The sequence below is a fragment of the Odocoileus virginianus genome, chromosome 22 (assembly GCF_023699985.2).
Source record: "Odocoileus virginianus isolate 20LAN1187 ecotype Illinois chromosome 22, Ovbor_1.2, whole genome shotgun sequence".
In the NCBI taxonomy this organism is placed as follows: Eukaryota; Metazoa; Chordata; class Mammalia; order Artiodactyla; family Cervidae; genus Odocoileus; species Odocoileus virginianus.
Genome location: NC_069695.1, coordinates 45615103 through 45635176, shown reverse-complemented (window position 1 = coordinate 45635176; position 20074 = coordinate 45615103). Strand labels below are relative to the sequence as shown.

At 36.2% G+C, this 20074-nt stretch overlaps 1 pseudogene; it reads left to right on the top strand.

Annotated features, from left to right (window-relative positions):
- Positions 1-19841, top strand: part of LOC110150220 (peptidyl-prolyl cis-trans isomerase D pseudogene) — an 80559-nt pseudogene extending 60718 nt beyond the window's left edge.
- The last annotated feature ends 233 nt before the right edge of the window (positions 19842-20074 follow it).

Below are 20074 nucleotides of genomic sequence, written 5' to 3'. Positions count from 1 at the left end.
GCTGGAATCAAGATCACTGAGAGAAATATCAATAACCTCAGATATAGAAATGATACTCACTTATGGCAAAAAGCAAAGAGGAACTAAAGAGCCTCTTGATGAAGGTCAAAAAGGAGAGTGAAAAAAACTGGCTTAAAACTCAACATTCAAAAAGCTAAGATCATGGCATCTGGTTCCATCACTTCATGGCAAATAGATGGGAAAACAATAGAAACATTGACAGACTTCATTTTGGGGGGCTCCAAAATCACTGCAGATGGTGACTGCAGCCACGTATTTAAAAGATGCTTGCTCCTTGGAAGAAAAGCTATGACCAACCTAGACAGCATATTAAAAAGCAGAGACATTACTTTGCTGACAAATGTCCATCTTGTCAAAGCTGTGGTTTCTCCAGTAGTCATGTATGGATTTGAGAGTTGGACCATAAAGAAGGCTGAGTGCTGAAGAACTGATGCTTTTGAACTGTGGTGTTGGAGAAGACTCTTGAGAGTCCCTTGTATGGCAAGGAGATCAACCCAGTCAATCCTAAAGGAAATCAACTCTGAATATTCAATGGAAGACTGACGCTGAAGCTGATGGTCCAATATTTTGCCATTTGATATGAAGAGTAGACTCGTTGGAAAAGACCCTGATGCTGAGAAAGATTGAAGGCAGGAGGAAAAGGGGATGACAGAGGACAAGATGGTTGGATAGCATCACCAACTCAATAGACGTGGATTTGAGTAATTTCCAGGAGATGCTGAAGGACAGAGAAGCCTGCCATGTTGCAGTCCATGGAGTGCAAAGAGTCAGACACAACTGAATGACTAAACAATTATAACTTTTAATCAGAGTAACTTCTCTTTTACCAAAGAACTATAAAATGGACATGGTGAACCCTCTGACACACCAGCATTTTAATAGACTTAACAGAATTCATGAATACACAAAAACACACGTTTCTACAGCAAAATCTGTTTCTTAAACAATTTTTTAAAAGAAGTGAAAATGAACATGTTCATTAACAGACTGGTCCTGTTGTATAGACAGTAAGTTATAAAGATAGAACTTCTTTGTAATATAGAAAAATTAAAATCAAATGTACATAAACTTAAAATGTTGCTTAGTAATACATATTTCAGTATTCTGTCTTATAAATGACATAGATATTCCATGAATATCAATTAAATATCAGTAGAAAGCATTGTTAGCTAAAATATTGGAAAGTATCTCCCAGATGACATTCTACAAACATAATTAAAATTGAAATTATTGAATTTTTTGTATTCAGGAACAATATTGAAATTGTTATATTCTGAATAAAAATTCATTTTGATTAAAAACAAACTTGCTTTTTTTCCTAATCTTAAATATAAAGTAGCAACTGGTGAATATCTAGCATTACCGTCAGGGTTATATGAATAAAGGATAATTCAAGAATAAAAGAAACTAGTTATGTAGAACTTTAAAGGGAAGCATAGATTTTATAAAATTTATTTCTACTTAGTGTGTGTTTCTGACATACCAGTGGAGGAATTCACAGTTTCATATTTGTTGAAGGGTATTTGCATTCTGGTACTACTAGATAAAATTCATTTATTTCTTATGACTACTGGAAAACCTGAATTTTTTTTAAAGATGTGAAATAAAGCCACCTTTATTGAGACATCTAACCACAGCATAAGGGAAGTTATCCCTAAGGAAAACGTTTTAATTTCAAAAGAAGCCTACCATTGAAATGTCATCCTTTTGCAATAAACAGTTGACAGCACCTGAAGAGATTTGAAAAGGCATTCAAAGAATAAATCGGGAAAACAGACTTTGTTTGGGTTTAACATAGATTCATTTTACTAGGATTATCTGAAATCTTCAAGTAGGCATATTAAAACTCAAAGCTTTAATTATGGGGAGGTAGAAGAGCCAAATGAAGAAGGAAATGGCAACTCATTCCAGTATTCTTGCCTGGAAAATCCCATGGGCAGAGGAGCCTGGAAGGCTGTAGTCCATGCGGTCGCAAGAGTCAGACACGACAGCAAATAAACCACCACCAGCAACAGAGAAGCAAGATGCTGGTCATCTGCTCACATAATGCTGGGAAATAGTAACAGCTGTCATGTGAAACAGTGATGAATACTCTGAAGAAAGCTAGGAAAATTGGATAGAATATTTGGTAGGTGAAACAAAAGTGTTTCCTCAGGGAATAAATAAGGATGAAAACTTATTTACTGCAAGCGATTCTTACCCTTCAAGGGGAGGCAGTTTATAAGGAATCAGCTTAATTTAGCCTTTCCTAACCACTATTAAGTCCCTTGGACTGTAAGGAGATCCAGCCAGTCCATCCTAAAGGAGATCAGTCCTGGGTGTTCATTGAAAGGACTGATGCTGAAGCTGAAACTCCAATACTTTGGCCACCTCATGTGAAGAGTTGACTCATTGGAAAAGACCCTGATGCTGGGAGGGATTGGGGGCAGGAGGAGAAGGGGTCGACAGAGGATGAGATGGTTGGAAGGCATCACTGACTTGATGAACATGGATTTGAGTAAACTCCGGGAGTTGGTGATGGACGAGGAGGCCTGGCATGCTGTGGTTCATGGGGTTGCAAGTGGTTGGACACGACTGAACGACTGAACTGAACTGAACCGAACCACTATTAAATCTCAACTCTGTGAACCTGGGAAACTTTCACTAATACAAAACAAAAACTTTAAAGATCAGTTTTGAATATTAAACAGCTCTCAGTTTAGTTCAGTCCCTCAGTCATGTGCGACTCTTTGTGAACCACAGGACTGCAGCACGCCAGGCCTCCCTGTTCATCACTAACACCCAGAGTTTACTCAAACTCATGTCCAGCGAGTCAGTGATGCCATCCAACCGTCTCATCCTCTGTCGTCCTCTTCTCCTCCCATCTTCAGTCATTCCCAGCATCAGGGTCTTTTCAAATGACTCAGTTTTTCGCATCAGTTGGCCAAAGTTTTGGAGTTTCAGCTTCAGCATCCGCCCTTCCAATGAATATTCAGGACTGATTTCCTTTAGGATGGACTGGTTGGATCTCCTTGCAGCCCAAGGGACTCTCATGAGTCATCTCCAACACCACAGTTAAAAAGAATCAATTCTCTGGTGTTCAGCTTTCCTTATAGTCCAACTCTCATCCATACATGACTACTGGAAAACCATAACTTTGACTAGATAGATCTTTGTTGGCACAGTAATGTCTCTGCTTTTTAATATGCTGTCTAAGTTGGTCATAACTTTTCTTCCAAGGAGCAAGTGTCTTTTAATTTCATGGCTGCAGTCACCAACTACAGAGATTTTAGAGCCCCCCAAAATAAAGTCTGTCACTATTTCCACTGTTTCCCCATCTATTTCCCATGAGGTGATGGGACCAGATGCCATGATCTTAGTTTTCTGAATGTTGAGCTTTAAGCTAACATTTTCACTCTCCTCTTTCACATTTGTCAAGAGGCTCTCTAGTTCTTCTTCACTTTCTGCCATAAGTGTGGTATCATCTGTATATCTGAGATTATTGATATTTTTTTCCCAGCAATCTTGATTCTAGCTTGAGCTTCATCCAGTCCAGCATTTCTCATGATGTACTCTGCATATAAGCTAAATAATACCTAGCTAATAAAAAGAAGCTCTTCAACTGAAGCCCCCTGACACTTCTCATCTCTGGGTTCTTTTTTTTTTTTTTTTTGCTTTAGCTCAGTTTGGAATCAATTCTCTTTACTCCTCCTGAGTATTATACTCCTGTGTGTCCCAAAATCTCAGCTTTGTTTTTCTTTCAATAAGCAAGTCTGATATAGGAACCATAAGGTCAACATCTTGAACAAATCTTTCTCTTTTTTTTCTTCAATACATTCTGACAATTTTATTATCTTTTTTCTTATCCAATATAAAAAGACCTGTCTCCTGACTGCAGCTCTGAAGTGTGCAGCTGCTTGGTGAATCATGCCCGATGAAACTGATTTTCAAGGGTCAATCCAAATAAATGAATATAACATTACTTCTCCAGGAAGTCAAACAAAGGGACCAGTGTAGCTGTCAATAGCACCCTCCTATGTGAAGAGCTAATAGCTGTAACATAATATATTCCCTTAGCATTCTGTTCTGCTTAGCAGATTGAACTAAGGTACACATTCGTAATCAATATAGTATGAAGAAGGTAATAATGACCAAGTAAATGCTGAAACTAACCACACTATTTTTGTCTTGTGTGTATTCAAATATTTATGCATGTGATTAATTTTCAGATGATGGTAGCTAAATATAAATTTGTACATTTTTCTCCAAAACATTTCTGTAGCTAAATATAAATTAAATTCTCTGTATTCTCACATCCCCCTTTAGTTAATTACACCTATCCCTTCTTAGGAAAGATTTGTACTTCTTCCCCAGATTTCCCAGCATCCTTTCAAATAGTCAGGGGAATGTGACTTGTTCTGGCTATGGGCTTTGAGGATAAGTGACATGGGTCCCTTTGGGATCTTTGCATTTTTTGTTTTTGAGTACCTCTGCCATTCTTTCTTTTTCTGCATAGATGACAGAGGAAGACACCTTTTCCAGGATATGTGGCTACAAGACAGCAATGCCTCCATCATCTTGAATCTGACTGATGCCTGGATCAGATAGCCTACCAACCTACACTGTACATATAATATGAATGCAAAACAACACAGTTTGGGGAATTGATTATTATCATAAACATTTCTACCTCTTACACTATATCCCCTTAAAACTGTTAAGTTAAGAATATATTAAATTTGCACTGTAACCCAACTCCCTTTCTACCTAGAAATTGGTATTATGAAGAATATTTTTATCTTCATATAAAAATTTTGCTTCTGCTACTCCTCCGTACTTATCTTTCATTTGGTATTTTATTGTGGTCATCTAAGTACTGAATTCTTCCCATTCTTTGGGAACTTTGTATTCTGATTCACAGTACTTTCTTACATTCTACACATTAATTTGGAATCCAATAAGATAGCCTGTATTTCCGTAATCTCTTAGTTTCTAGGGATTTCCATCTGCTTTCCACTTTAGCTTCCTATCTTGAATAACACTTGATATCACTTTAACACCTCAGCATCTAGAAAGTTTTCATTCCCATTCTCATATAATGCCCTAAATATCTTCTATTTTCTTTCTTGTCTCCACCATGGTTTTTAGGAATATCATTTTCTGTCCTTGCACTTGTGTCCTTTCCTCCTAATATTAATAGCAGGCTCCTCTTCTTTTTACCTAATTTACACAGCTCAAATACTGTGGTCGAGCTCTGCAATGCTGATTGTTTGCCAGTGTTCTCAACATGTCTATCTAATTAGCCTGCACGCACACAAGTGCACACACACACACGTATACATACACAATACAATAAATGCTTGACCTTGGATCAATCTAAGTGTACAGCTCTATGCTTTAAAAACCAAATTGTATATTGTCCCTGAAGTAAGTCCATAAAATCATGTAAATAATGTTCCCAAGTTGCAGGGCCTCTTTTTTATCAGTGGGTATTGATTTTTGGTTTTTTGACCATGCCATATGGATCCTGCCATGCAGGATCTTAATTCCCTGGCTAGGGATCGAACCTGTGCCCCCTGCAGTGGGAGGGTGAAATCCTCACCACTGGGTGGCCAGGGAAGTCCAGTGGTTATTGATGAACCTTATCACTTTCAGGTATAGCAAAGCATCACCATCCACACACCTCATTTGGATAGAGTACTCCACTTCTTTGAGGAGAAAATAGAAGGTATGGCATAAGTTTAAAAAAAAAATCATCCCCAAAGAAATTTTCAATCTGCCTCCAATCTTGAGTCCTTTTCTTGATTCTTCTGCATCACAGTGAATGTGTGAGTCTTCTTCTGCAAAGGGAAAATATGTCCCATACGTGTGTGCCTTTAAATACCCTCATTCTGCTTTACAACTTCCTTCTGTCATATTTTATCTTCTTTCATCTTTGCTTTTATGTTCTCCATTTTTATTGATTTTTATCTTACTCTTAAGCATACAGAAAAATAAAATAATTTGAATATATATATATATTTGAGGATAATAATTAGCATCACTTCAGCTTCTTATTGGCCCTGTTTTTTAAAGAAGTTTCCTCTTTAGATTTTCTATTTTGAATTTTTAGATTTCTCCAGCTGTCTCAGGGTTCTTTGTTGTTCTGTATATATATGTGAATGGAAGACCAAGTTGAACATGACAGGTGATGACTGGATCTTCTTGAAATAAGAGAACTGAATGTAATTTAGATATAAATAAATAAAGATTGATTTAATAACAGCAAAATACAGCTTTATTCCTTTAGTCTGGGGGCAGCACTGAAATAAAAAAGAATATAAATAAACACATACTGCCAAGTAGTAGATGTGAAAAAAGATAAATAGGGAACTACAAAAGATATTAACTGTAGAGAGAAACATTCAAGTGAGGGTGATCTTGGAAATCTGTCTGGGAAATAACGTAAGTCTACACAAATGAAGTGATGGGTATTCTACAATGGAATATTGCTCAACCATGAAAAGAAACAAAATTGGAATTATTTGTAGAGAAGTGGGTAGACCTAGATCTTGTCATACAGAGTGAAGTAAATCAGAAAGAGAAAAACAAATATCGTCCATTTAACTCATACATGTGGAATCTAGAGAAATAGTATAGATGATCTTATTTGCAGGACAGCAATAGAGACACAAGTGTAGATAACAAACATAGACACCAAGTGGGGGAGCAGGGGCTGGGAAGAATTCAGAGACTGTGATCAACATATGCACACAATTGATACCACGTGTGAAATGGATAACCAATGAGAACCTACTGGATAGCACAGGGAACTCTAGTCAGAGCTCCGTGGTGACTTCAGTGGGAAGGAAATCCAAAAAGAGAGGATATATGTATACATATAGCTGATTCACTGTGCTATACAGTAGAAACTAACCAACATTTTAAAACAGCTATACTCCAACAAAAATTAGCTTTAAAAAATGGAGTGACGGGTAAAGTAAAGTAAAGGTCGAGAGAAGAACATCCAGATGGAAGAAGCAATAAGAACAAAGGTCTTGAAGTGTCAGCAAACGTGGCGAGTTAGAAGAACAAGGAAGCCAGGCAGAGTCAATGAAGCAAAGAGGCATATACTATTACTTAAAAGGTTAGGGATTAATTTGATTAATTTCCTGATCAAAAAGTAAAATGTTTCAATATTGCCATATCTTATCCCTTTTCTCATGAAAAGTATTCTTGAAATAACTTCTCTAGTCACTCAGAGGGTTCTTGCTTGTTTATAAACCAGATTATCCTTTTCAGTCTCCAGGTACATCTGGCATATTTTGCTCTGCCTTGTACTTCTAACTCTCCTAGAACTGACCCCGAGTCTCTCTCTGCTGCCACCGTTGAAGGTGCCTTTGGTGTTATCATGGTGTTTATATAAAAATTACTCAGGAGGCCAGACATTGCTCATTTTGTGCAGAAGTAAGGAAATGGTCCTTTTCTTGACATTCTAAGCACACTTTGCTGCTCAGGCTCTGCATCACATGGCTAAAACAGGACCTCAGCTACTCCTCACCTTTGCTCTTCTGGAGCACCACACACGAACACACACACACACACACACACACACACACACACACACACTTCCTTATCCTCCAAGGCAGATCACTGTCTTTCTACAGTACTGTCTTTATTAATATAAAGTCAGGAAAAACATAAACTGCGCCTTGGAGGATGAACCCAACAGACTTTTCAGTTTTATGCAAATAATATAGATAACCAATCAGAGATACAGAAAGAAATTTTTACAGAAGATTGATACCTTAAGAGTTCTTTAAAGAAAGTTTACAGTAGTCTGCCTAATGGTGAATTGAAGTATCCACAACTCTCACTAGAAAAATTCTTGCGGCAAAATTCAGATGAAAACCTGGGTCCTTTTATCATAATTTCAGGTGTTAAAATTAGAAAGCAATTTAGATTTCTAACTAAGTCACAACATAATTTCAGTGGACTTATCCTGTTCATTTATGTGTTTGTGATGTGGTGTGTGTGTGTCTTACTTAACCTAGCACTTAGCATACTGCACTATTTAGTAACTGAATATCGATGATTTAAATGGGAGGTAGCAAAAAAAATGTAGACTATAGTTTGTGGGCTCTATCATTGTGAACAGCATTATTGGAGGCAAAGTCCAAGTTTTTAATATTACCAAAGAAGCATTTAGTGTCTGCAGAAAGTTCTTCACTCTGTATCTCACAGTGATGCTTTGATGGAGATATGTTATTTATCAACATTTGCAGAGTGATTTCAAGTGAAGGAGGATGTCAGCTTCCTTTTAGATATAAGATTTTTGAGGTTAGAGTCACTTGCTTTGGAATCATTCCAATTGCAAAAGCGCTATGAGAAGAAATTTAAGTACATTACACTGAATTTTTATAAGGATCCAAACGTATATGCTTTTTCAAAATCTCCCATTTCAGGATCTTTTTCATGTGTTGCTTGTTGACTGTAGCTCAGCTAGCTTTAAAAGATTTCTCCCCTTAAATCTCAAGGATTTCTCCATTAATCTCCCCCACATACCCTGGCACATTTTTAATGCTCCTCTCCTGCTTAGTTGAACGGAATCAGGTTTGATGTTTTGTTTCAGTCATCCTGGCCTTCTTTCTCTGTATATGCCTATCTTAGATATGGAGCAATATTTCTTTTGTCCAAGTCACCAAAACTCTCAAAGTCAACGCCCAGCCCCTAGTCATCTTTAAATAAGCTGCAGAAGAGCAAAACATACTTTGAAATGTATGTGTTTTTTCTCCAATGGGAAGTTTAAAATATGGTGAGTTATCACTGAAATGTAACATATTTATACACACAGACAGGAATGTGTTTATACAACCTATTTTTGCTCCTCACTTTGCTCCTCACTGAAATTTGCATCTAGAGTTGTCATGAAAGCCCCAGCTAGCCCGTAGCAGATAGGTTTGCAAGCAACTTGAGTGTCTGCCAGCTGGTGATGTGTGGGTTTCTTTTTGTGCTTCCTTTGTTGCTGTTGTTTAAATCAATATTCCTTTAGACAGCAAGCAGAACTTAGAGTTCAAGGATTATAACTCTTTCCATCGCTTTGCTTTCTCTAGTGCTCCAAATAGTGAGATTTATATTCAATCATATTCTCTGGCTAAACTGACTAAGCTGATCCCTGTGGACAAACAAAGTCACTTTTCTGAATCAAAATGTATCCTCTGCCTTATGTCTTTCTTCCCACAAGTTGAATAAACCAGTTTGATTTTTTTTAAATAAAGGTTAACTTATAGGTTAAAAATGACTCTATAATAATGAATTTTAATAATTATACTGCAAAATGATATATATTTATATAACTAATATTAGTGATGTTGGCTTTCAATATAAAAAAATCAATATTACAGAATTGTTATTTCCATGGGACTTCTCTGGCGGCCCGGTGGTTTAAGACCTCTTTCCAAGGCAGAGGCTATGGGTTTGATTGGGGAGCTAACACCCCACATGCCTTGTGGACAAAAAACCAAAACATAAAAGTAATATTGCAAAAAATTCAATAAAGACTTTAAAAGTGGTTCACATCAAATGAATCTTAAAAAAAATTACTTTTAGAGGATCTTGCTGTGTATAAAGATGGTAATGATACCCTATATGCAAGACAGAAAAAGAGACACAGATGTATAGAGCAGACTTTTGGACTCTATGGGAGGAGAGGGTGGGATGATCTGAGTGAATAGCATCGAAACATGTATATTATCAAGTGTGAAACAGATCACCAGTCCAGGTTGGATGCATGAGACAAATGCTCAGGGCTGGTGCACTGGGATGACCCAGAGGGATGGGATGGGGAAGGAGGTGGGAGGGGGGCTCAGGATGGGGAACACATATAAATCCATGGCTGATTCATGTCAATGCATGGCAAAAACCACTACAATATTGTAAAGTAATTAGCCTCCAACTAATAAAAATAAATGAAAAAAATAAATAAATAAAATAAAAAGAAAGTGAAAAAATTACTTCTATATTATATTTTGATGTATTACATGAATCAAGAAATATTTAGTTAGCCTTAGGAAAGGCAGAGTTACAAAAATCATCAAAGAAACCATTTTAATGTATTTTATTACTTTATTAGAAGTGGCATGCACCACTCCACTCCATGGATTTACTTTAAATTACTGCTATCATAGAGTTAAAATGTTATAGTTTTATCTTCTGATACTACAAGATATTAAATGGTTTAAAAATATTACAAGACATTCAGGGGAAATAAATCATGTATGCAGTGCTGTAGGCTGTCACCCATCTCTAGAAGTTCATGTGCTCCATCTTGCATTTCTGGTTATAACATGATCCACTGCCATTAAATGGTAAGAATTTAGGACCCTCTCTGCATCCGTAATGAAAATAAGATAAAATTTACTCTGGAGCAGCATGGTACTTAAAAGACTACTTTTCTTTCTAATGATTGACAGGACATTGGAACAAAATGCTTAATTTTGTATTTCTGCTAATGTTACAGACAGGATTGTAATAAGCCACATGACTGGCTTTTTGTCAAGGATGAAAAATGCCAGGCTTAAAGCCTATAGGCACAACTATTTGTGATAAATTATTTTTCATTTCAAGAAAGATACTGAGTGAGTAATTTTATGGTTTTCTGAGTTTAAACTCAGCATGATTGAATGAGATGGTCCTGTTGATCAAAGAGCCATAATTCCCCTCTGTAGTGAAGGTGTTATATTAGTGAATCAACTTCAAACCAAAGAAAGCCCTGGGTGTGTTCTGTGACATGCCTTACATATCCTGGATTGCTTTTTGTATTCTTTATAGTGATTCATTTTCATCTGCAATGTAAAGATTGCTCTGAAATTTAATCTCAAAAATTGCTTTCTTCAAAGCTGTAGTACAGAAGAAAGAACATGAGCTTTAGAATCAAGACAAAACACTTGGCCTGCCATTAAACAGTGATATGGCTTAGTAAGATTCATTTAAATTTTTAATATGTACAACTGGAAAAATGTTAATTTAGAAGGTACTATAGTAAATATAGGGCTTCTCTGGTGACTCAGCAGTAAAGAATTTGCCTGCAGTGCAGGAGACATGAGTTCGATCCCTGGGTTGGGAAGATCCCTGGAGAAGGAAATGGCAACCCATTCCAGTATTTTTGCCTGGGAAATCGCATAGACAAAGGAGCCTGGTGGGCTATAGTCCATGGGTTTGCAAAAGAGTCACACACAACTTAGCAACTAGATAATAACAATAAATAGCAAACATACTACAAAGTGTATTTAAACACCTAATAGAACACTTCCACAGTTTAATTTTTCATTAAATGGTATCTGTTGAGTATTTTGCATTTTCATACTCGAATACTTGATCACATCCATTAATTTTAATTTCTCTTGTTTTTTATTTAATGTAGAATTTTCAGCTAAAATAAAAGTTAGCCTTTGCTACCTTTTGGTCTCCAAATTTTACTATGAAAAGATGGTGCTGTAATTTAGTTATTCTGGATCTAAGTCTATTTATCTTTTCACTATACTGATGTCTCAGTGATGTCTAATACCACAAGGTCAATGTTATTCTTTTAGCAACAGAGACATCACCATAAGATATTAAAGGGTGAACTCAAGTTTCAAAAAGTGACAGTGTGTGGGAGCAAAATTTGCCACCCCAAAATATGTTTCTTTGGCATAAGGATTAATTTAGCCTGATTATTTTTAAGAAACTGAAGATTTGAGAAGTTTGTTCTTGTTACCTCCCCCTTAACTGCCTAAAACAATTTGGATAAAGGCCCTGTTCCTGGAATAGAGCTATCCCCAAAGATATTGGTGAAGGATATGAGCTGGTTGTCTGATGGGGAAACTCAGCAGGGTCTGGAGAGCAGAATTCACTCTATGTCTGCTATCTCTGCCTGGCCCAACAAACATTTTTTTTTTTCCCCCCTCAAACATGTGCTTCTCCATCTCCTTGCAAATCACCTTGCTCACCTTTGAAATTTCCAACCACTACCTCCACCATCTTCTTTCATTTTAGGTGAAGATGGTATTTAAGATGAAGACTTCAACAGTTTTAGTAAGTTCTCAGCTTCCCTGAGTCTCTCCCATGTATGTGAAGTTGTGAAAGTGAAGTTGCTCAGTTGTGTCTGACTCTTTGCAACTCCATGGACTGTAGCCTACCAGGCTCCTCTGTCCATGGAATTTTCCAGGCAAGAGTACTGAAGTGGGTTGCCATTTCCTTCCCCAGGGGATCTTCTCGATCGAGGGATCAAATCCAGGTCTCCTGCATTGCAGGCAGACGCTTTACCAACTGAGCCGCCAGGGAATCTCCTTATACATGTTATCAAACCTGTCTCATGTTAATTTAATTCTTAGACCAGTCAGAAGAGCCTAAAGAAAGAGAGGGAAATTTCTTCCTCCCTGACATTAGATGCAACATTAATACCTCTGAAAATGACATCCAGAGCCTCTACTTAAGGTTTCAATAAAATTTGAGCTTTACAAAATAGGGGGAAAAATAACTTTGTTTTATGATCACAGATGGTGTTTCTTATTTTTAGTTTTTGGATTTAACTTATAGCTCCATTCTCTTTGACCAGTACAGCTAGTTTATGGAATTGCTCAACAATTTCTAAGGATTATCAAGAGTCAAAAGTTATTTTTATTTTTATTTCAAATGGTATTTTTAGATTGCACAAAGAGACAAGTTCACCATGCATACTGAAGTTCTGAGATGAATAAATCTTTATTCTCTGTTTTATTCTTTATGCCTTTCAAAACGCATATTTTAGCTTCCATGCTTGTGTCTTAGGACTCAAATTTCTTGAAATAGTGATGGGCACATCACATTTTCTAATGAGGATGTGTACACTATAGTATTGGATTTTAACCCACAAGGTATAAAATGTACAGACTATATTTTCAAAGACTTTTTTCTATTGGGCATAGCTGTTTCACTGTTAAGGTTGGTGCAACAGCAAAAAGGATCATCTGTAAATAAACAGCTGTTTTTAGAAAATAATACATTTTAGGTACTCTTTGAAATTTCAGTGAGTTATGCTGTAACCAAGAGAGACATAACTCATACTTTCTTTCAAAGGTTCACCTTGAGTAGGAAAATGTAAGTTTTGTTTTCTTCTTAAGATATAAACATAGAAGAAAAAAATTAGTCCTTAGAATTTACTCATAGATTCACTTTTCCTTGACCAAAGAAATAAAATGTGCAGTTAGCAATGATATTAAAGTGTCAACATAGCTCTGCTTATAAAATAAGTGTTTGAGAAAAATCTTTGCACAAATACTGTTGTTATTGAATTGTTGAGTGATTGCAACTCATGTCCTTGCCGAGGCCAATCTAAAGGGGCTATTTTTCAAAGCTATCAGCTCAAACTATGTCTACTCCACAGACCTAATAGAATTAAGACAGAAAGTAATAGAGAATTTCCATTAACAGACAAAAGTGCTTAAAACAATGAAGTCACTGGATGGTGCAGTCAAATTTAAACCGATTATGGTGTTGACTGTTTCCATATGACCCACTCAGTCTCTAAAATGATTGACACTATTTAGACACATACACATTATATTTATAATAAGCACACATTAGTATAATACATACCATTATTTTTGACCTAAAAAATTGCAGGGTAATTCAAATGAAAATTTTGTATTAGAAAGTGATTGTTGTAGAAATGTTATCTTGTGACATATAGGATCAAATCAGAAAATATTGTTAACAGATATAGCAAACTTCTACTTGTTGATTGGGGATTGAGTAAACTAGATGGTCACTACACTTACTAAATCAGGTTCTGTGTCAGTATCTGAGTGAATCAGAATAAAAAATATGCTACCCTTGAGTTGAATGAACAGATTAATAGCTGTTCAGCTAACTGAATAACAACTTATTTCACTTTCCCCTAGTGGAATTGAAGAAGAATAAGTAAAACAAAATATCTTTAGGGGTTGAATGCTTGGTTCAAACACAATTTACATAAGTCTAACTAAAAGAGTCGTACCAAAGCAATATCTAATTAACCTCATTTAATTCAGTTTGATATGTATTTAGATCACGTAACATTCCCTGACTGTGTATATGAAATGGGATAAGAATGTGACTGATGAAAATATTTCTCCACATATTTTATGTACTCACAAGCAGAAAAGATACACACACACACACACACACACACATATATATATATAATACTTATGATGTATAGTGGGCTTCTCTCGTGGCTCAGGCAGTAAAGCATCTGCCTGCCATGTGGGAGACCCAGGTTCAATCCCTGGGTTAGGAAGATTCCCTGGAGAAGGAAATGGCAACCCACTCCATTACTCTTGCCTGTAAAATTCCATGGACTGAGGAGCCTGGTGGGCTATAGTCCTATGGGGTCGCAAAGAGTTGGACACGACTGAACGACCACTTTCATTTTCACTTTCACTTTATGATGGGTATGTAAGTTATGAAACATCTGGAATGCATTCTGAGTTCTTGGCAATTATTGCTTTCCGTTGGCATTTTATATTATTTTGGGAAGAATTTTTGCTTGCTTATTTTGTCTTTATTTTTGAATTTATATTATCTAATCATTCAAGTACAGGATGGGAATCACACCTAATAACTCCCTCAAGAAATGGTAATGCTGGTGGGTCAATTGGAATGTCTCGCTAATGTCAGCTGTAGGAAATAGACATTGAATTTTCTCATGTAACGAGAAGCATGTGAGCCAGTGAAGCCATTGGTCTTCTGGCTGCCTGTGCCCATCCAGTCTTATTTCTGTGATTCCCTTGGCTTGTCTTTCATGGTGTGACCAGCTGCTGTGGCTCTGGTTTTCATGCTTATGTCTCCATGGTGGTGCCAAGAGTCTCCTGCCTTCATCTCATTAGCTAGATCAGTGATATAAGTAAACCCCATCTGTGAGACAGACTGTAAAAGGACATATCTAGCTTTCACAATCTCTCTAGCAAGTGCAGGCAAGGAGATAGTGGTTGGGATTGAGGTTAGGGTGAGCTTGCAGTCTTCATGAGAGCTAGTGGGTAAAATTGGTCCCATTACATATTTTCATAAGGGAAAGCATAAAGTTAAATAACTGCTTTTATTACTCCCAAATGAGGAGAAATTGCGCATGAATAAAGATCTAGTTTGCAAGAGGGAAGAGGAATAAAGACAATGGCAAGAACTCAGGAAAGGATTTAAAAATTAGTGTCTATAAACACACATTTTGCTTAATCATGAAGGGTCCAAAACACCTACCTGTGAGGTGTTTAAACATCAGCATCTCACTATTATGACTTAGGTGAAGTGCTATAAGAAAGCAATATTAAATTCCTTGCTATTATATACATCTAATGTATATAATATACAAGAGAAGAGCATAAGTCAAATAGAAGTTTTAGCAGAAATAGATTTTTTTATGATGATAAAGATATACTACTTTATTAGAAAATGAGTGATTGCTTTTTTAAAAAACTATTTTTATATCCTGGATATTACTTTAGTTAATTTACATTAACTAATTTACTTAACCATATTGTGTACCTAAAAAGAACAGTATCTGAATTTAAACCTGATAGTAACTATTTTTCTCCCATTTTTAGAAAAAACAAAACAAATTCATCCCAAGGCACAAGCTCTGAGATCCTGAACTAGCTCTCTTGCTGTCGAACTGGAGTTTTGCCCAGATAGCCTGCAGTGAGTCTGACCCCCTGGAGTAACTGCTGATACTAGATTCCCTGCCATTCTCACAAATCTCATAAAAACGTGCAAAATTTTTACTTATACAAAATAACTCATTTTATCTTGTAGGAGAGGAACAATTGTCCCTCCACCCTACTAAGTTCTTTGGATAGTGTAATAATTAAATTGACACAAGACAGATAAACAGGAGAAAATGAAATTATGTCTGTACAGGAGTCCTTTAAGGCTATGAGGCTCATATGCAGTCAGGCCCCTGGGGCTTAGATGTCATTCTGAGTTAAGGAGCAGAGGGGTAGGAGACTGGAGCTTCAAGAAGGAGGAAAAAATTTCACAGGAACATGGGAAGAGCAAATGTTCGGTAAACAAATGTTCACCATGCCACACTGAGGCAATGGGAGACAGAGAGGAATTTGATCTCCAGGCTCAGCAATCTCCCCATCAGCTTACAGCAACTCCGTCATCATCTTTGTACTTACCTCACTGATAGTTCTCTTCCTGGACCAAGTTCTCTACCTAAATTCTCTCTGGCAGAAGACAGAGAGGTAAAACTTTTTCTTGAATCTGCTGGATCTTGATTGCCTTCAGCTCAAAAGAATCCACAGCTCAAAATAGTGCCACATTTTGGGGAGACATGATCTGAACTCCTTCAGTCCCCTCCCAATTTAAAAAGTCCTAAGAGATGAAATGGCTGTTTGGTAAAATATTAAAATGTAAGTTATATTTATAAAGAGAGATGAATAAAAGAAAAATGATATCTCTGAAAAATGCAAATATTTATAGCAAAATGCTGAATATTAAGTTCAGTACTTCTTGAAAGTTTTGACTCAACAAAGATAGTCATAAATACACAGCATTGGTTTATTTTAACTCACTAAATTTGTTTTAATTTTAGACAAATTTTCTGTGTTTATATGGGTAGAACCACTATTGAACTGTAAGTTATAAATAAAAGTGGAAAAATCTTCACAATTATATCAGATGAAAAAATGCTTAAGGAAGAAATTTAAACATTTTAATTATTTTTTGAATAAAGCTAAAACCCTTTGTTGAGAGACATAAATAATATTTTACTAAAGAAAGAAATATTATTAATGAAAAATAAAGAAATGCCATTCCTCTAAGATTAAGTATTTAATAATTTTAATCAAAATTACAGGGTTTTGGATCTTCATGATTCTAAAGTTTTCTAAAAATAAAGTAATAACACTGTCAAGATATTTTACAAAGAATAGTGAAGATTTTTTCATGAGATATTATATTTATATTTGACATTATATTTATGTTTGATATTTTCAAGCATCAAATATTGATAATGATAAAAAATAATAATCATTTGAACAACATTGTCCTAATATTGGAATAGACAGATCACTATAATACAAAAGTCTTAAAACAGATTAATCTATATGTTGTAATTTCATATTTTGAACCATAAATTAAATGAATTTCCTATTGAGCTCTTAATTTTAAAAAGTTACTGACTTTAAGTTAGCCTCCCCCTTCTGAAGGATCTAAAGATAAAATTGTACAGAAGAAGATACTGCTTTGAACATTTTAATGTATTCAAAATAATAAAATCAACCTCTTTTCTGGCAGTACAGAGTAGGTTATTCAAACTAATCATCCTTCTGAAAATTGCTAATAAAATTCTTGATAACATCAAAAATTTGAAAAAAATCAAAATGAACTAAGCCAAGTTAAAAAGGGATAAGAAAGAAAACACATCTTGGTGGGGTTAGATTTGTACCAGGAATGCAAATTATCAATTAATATAGTCTACCACATCAGTAGAATTAAATGAAAAATATCCAGCAATTCTCTCAACTGATGCAAAAAACAAAAGCAGTTTCAAATCTGAGAGCAAATATCAAAGTAGGAATATAAATAGATGTTCTTAAATAAATGTTCAAAACATACAAGAGAATAACAAGGCTATCCATGTGACAGCCTTCATATCTTTTCTACTTTGTGCTAGAATTCTAGCGAGCTCAGTAAAGTGAGAGAGAGCAAGAGAGAATCAGAAAAAGGAAACAAATCTGTTATTACTTGCAGATATAATTGCCTATAGATTAATTAATTAATGGAATTGCAAGTATTGCAACATATAAAGAAATTATCAATATATCCCTATATGCCAAATCCTGGCAAATATTTTCTGCTGACAGCCAGATAGTAATTATTTTAGGTTTTGCAGTTCATAAGGTCTCTCTCAAAACTACTCAATTCAGTCATTGCAGTCCAAGAGTAATACTTAAAATACATAAAGAAATATACTTGACTGTGTTCTAACTAACTTTATTTACAAAATCAGGATAAGGGCCAGATCTGGCTATAGACTATAGTCTGCCAACTCTGATATCTACTTACTATCAAGTGATACAGTTCAAATTAAGAAACAAATAGAAGTATTATTATATAGAAATATTTTTAAAGATGCAAATCATTCTATAAGGGACATATAAAACTCTTTTGAATACAATAAAGAAGTAAATGGAAAAAGATACTGTGTTGCTGTTCAAAGCTCATTCAACTCAATATGATTAAGTTTAGTGCGAACTAATCAAAGTCCTTTAGGTTTGCTTATACGGACTTAGCGGAACTTGACAAACTAATTCTAAAATGTATCTCTGATGTCAAAAGTTAAGGATTGGTAAGGCTCTTTTGAAGAAGAAGGGAGTGGTAGAAGGATTTTTCTCTACCAGAAAATAATTACTTTTAAAGTCATTGTGATAAATGTGGCTGTGGACAAGTAGAAACAAATGGGCCACTTGAACAAAAAAGGGAAACCTGAGAAGTATTCACATATTGGCTCTTCATCATATGACAGAGGTGACACGGTAGAGCAGTGATGAAAATAATGCTATCTAAAATCCCCACCAAGTGAAAAAAATGAACCCCTATCATAGACTGCACAAAAAATCTACCCCAAGTGGATCAGGGAACTAAAAGAAAAGTGCCAACTATATATCTTGAAGGAATTAAATAGACAAATATTGTTATGATTCTAGGGACCTGTAGGAAAAAGTAATTTAAGTGAGTCAAAAAGTAAAAACTTTTCAACAAGGTTGCATTCATCCCCCCAGGCTAAGCCCTCCAACCCCAGTAACCATTGAGTCCTCTTTGAGGTGGACAAGGGAAGGGAGCGAGTTGGTCGAATTGTCTTAGAATTGTTGGTAGATATTGTACCTAAAACTGCAGAAAAATTTCGTGCATTGTGCACAGGAGAAAAAGACATTGGACCCACTACTGGGAAAACTCTCCATTTCAAAGGATATACTTTCCATAGCATTATTAAGAAATTTATGATTCAGGGTGGAGACTTCTCAAATCAGAATGGGACAGGTGGAGAAAGCATTTATGGTGAAAAATTTGAAGACGAAAATTTCCATTATAAGCATGACAAGGAGGGATTTCTGAGCATGGCCAACGTGGGCAGCAACACAAACGGCTCCCAGTTCTTCATCACCACCGTTCCGACTCCGCGCTGGGATGGGAAGCATGTAGTGTCTGGCCAAGTGATTAAAGGAATGGGTGTGTCAAAGATTCTAAAAAATGTGGAGGTGAAAGGTGAAAAGCCTACCAAAAATGCGGGGAATGAAAGAAGGGGATGATTGGGGAATACTCCCAAAGGATGGATCTGGTGACAGTCACCCAGATTTCCCCGAGGACACAGATGTGGATTTAAAAGATGTAGATAAAATTTTATTAATATCAGAAGACTTAAAAAAAAAAACATTGGAAATAACAATTTTCAAATCCCAGAATTGGGAGATGGCCATTAAAAAATACACAGAAGTTTTAAGGTATGTGGAAGGCTCCAGGGCTGCTGCTGAGGACACAGATGGAGCGAAGCTGCAGCCTGTCGCTTTGAGCTGCGCGCTGAATATCGGCGCTTGCAAACTGAAGATGTCTGATTGGCAGTGCGCAGTCGCTAGCTGTTTGGAGGCCCTTGAAATAGGCCCATCAAATCCCAAAGCACTGTACCTAGAGCCCAAGGATGGCAAGGATTAAAAGAATATGATCAAGCATTGGCTGATCTTAAGAAAGCTCAGGAGATAGCACCAGAAGATAAAGCTATCCAGGCAGAATTGCTGAAAGCCAAGCAAAAGATAAAGGCACAGAAAGATAAAGAGAAGGCAGCTTATGCAAAAATGTTTGCTTGATGAGGATTTTGCTTAAGTGTGCGTTGATTGTATGAGTGAGGAAGACAGTTTAACGGTTTGTCTGTTCAGTGTGATCCCTCTTGTGCTCCCGCTGATACTTCAGTTCCCCACGTTTACAGTCCAGGAATATGGATAGGGACTTACTCTTTAATACACCAGTGTTACAAACTACAATGGCGTCGATTCCCTTTTCAGGGACTCTGCGTTATTCTAAGGATAATGGTGTCTCCAGC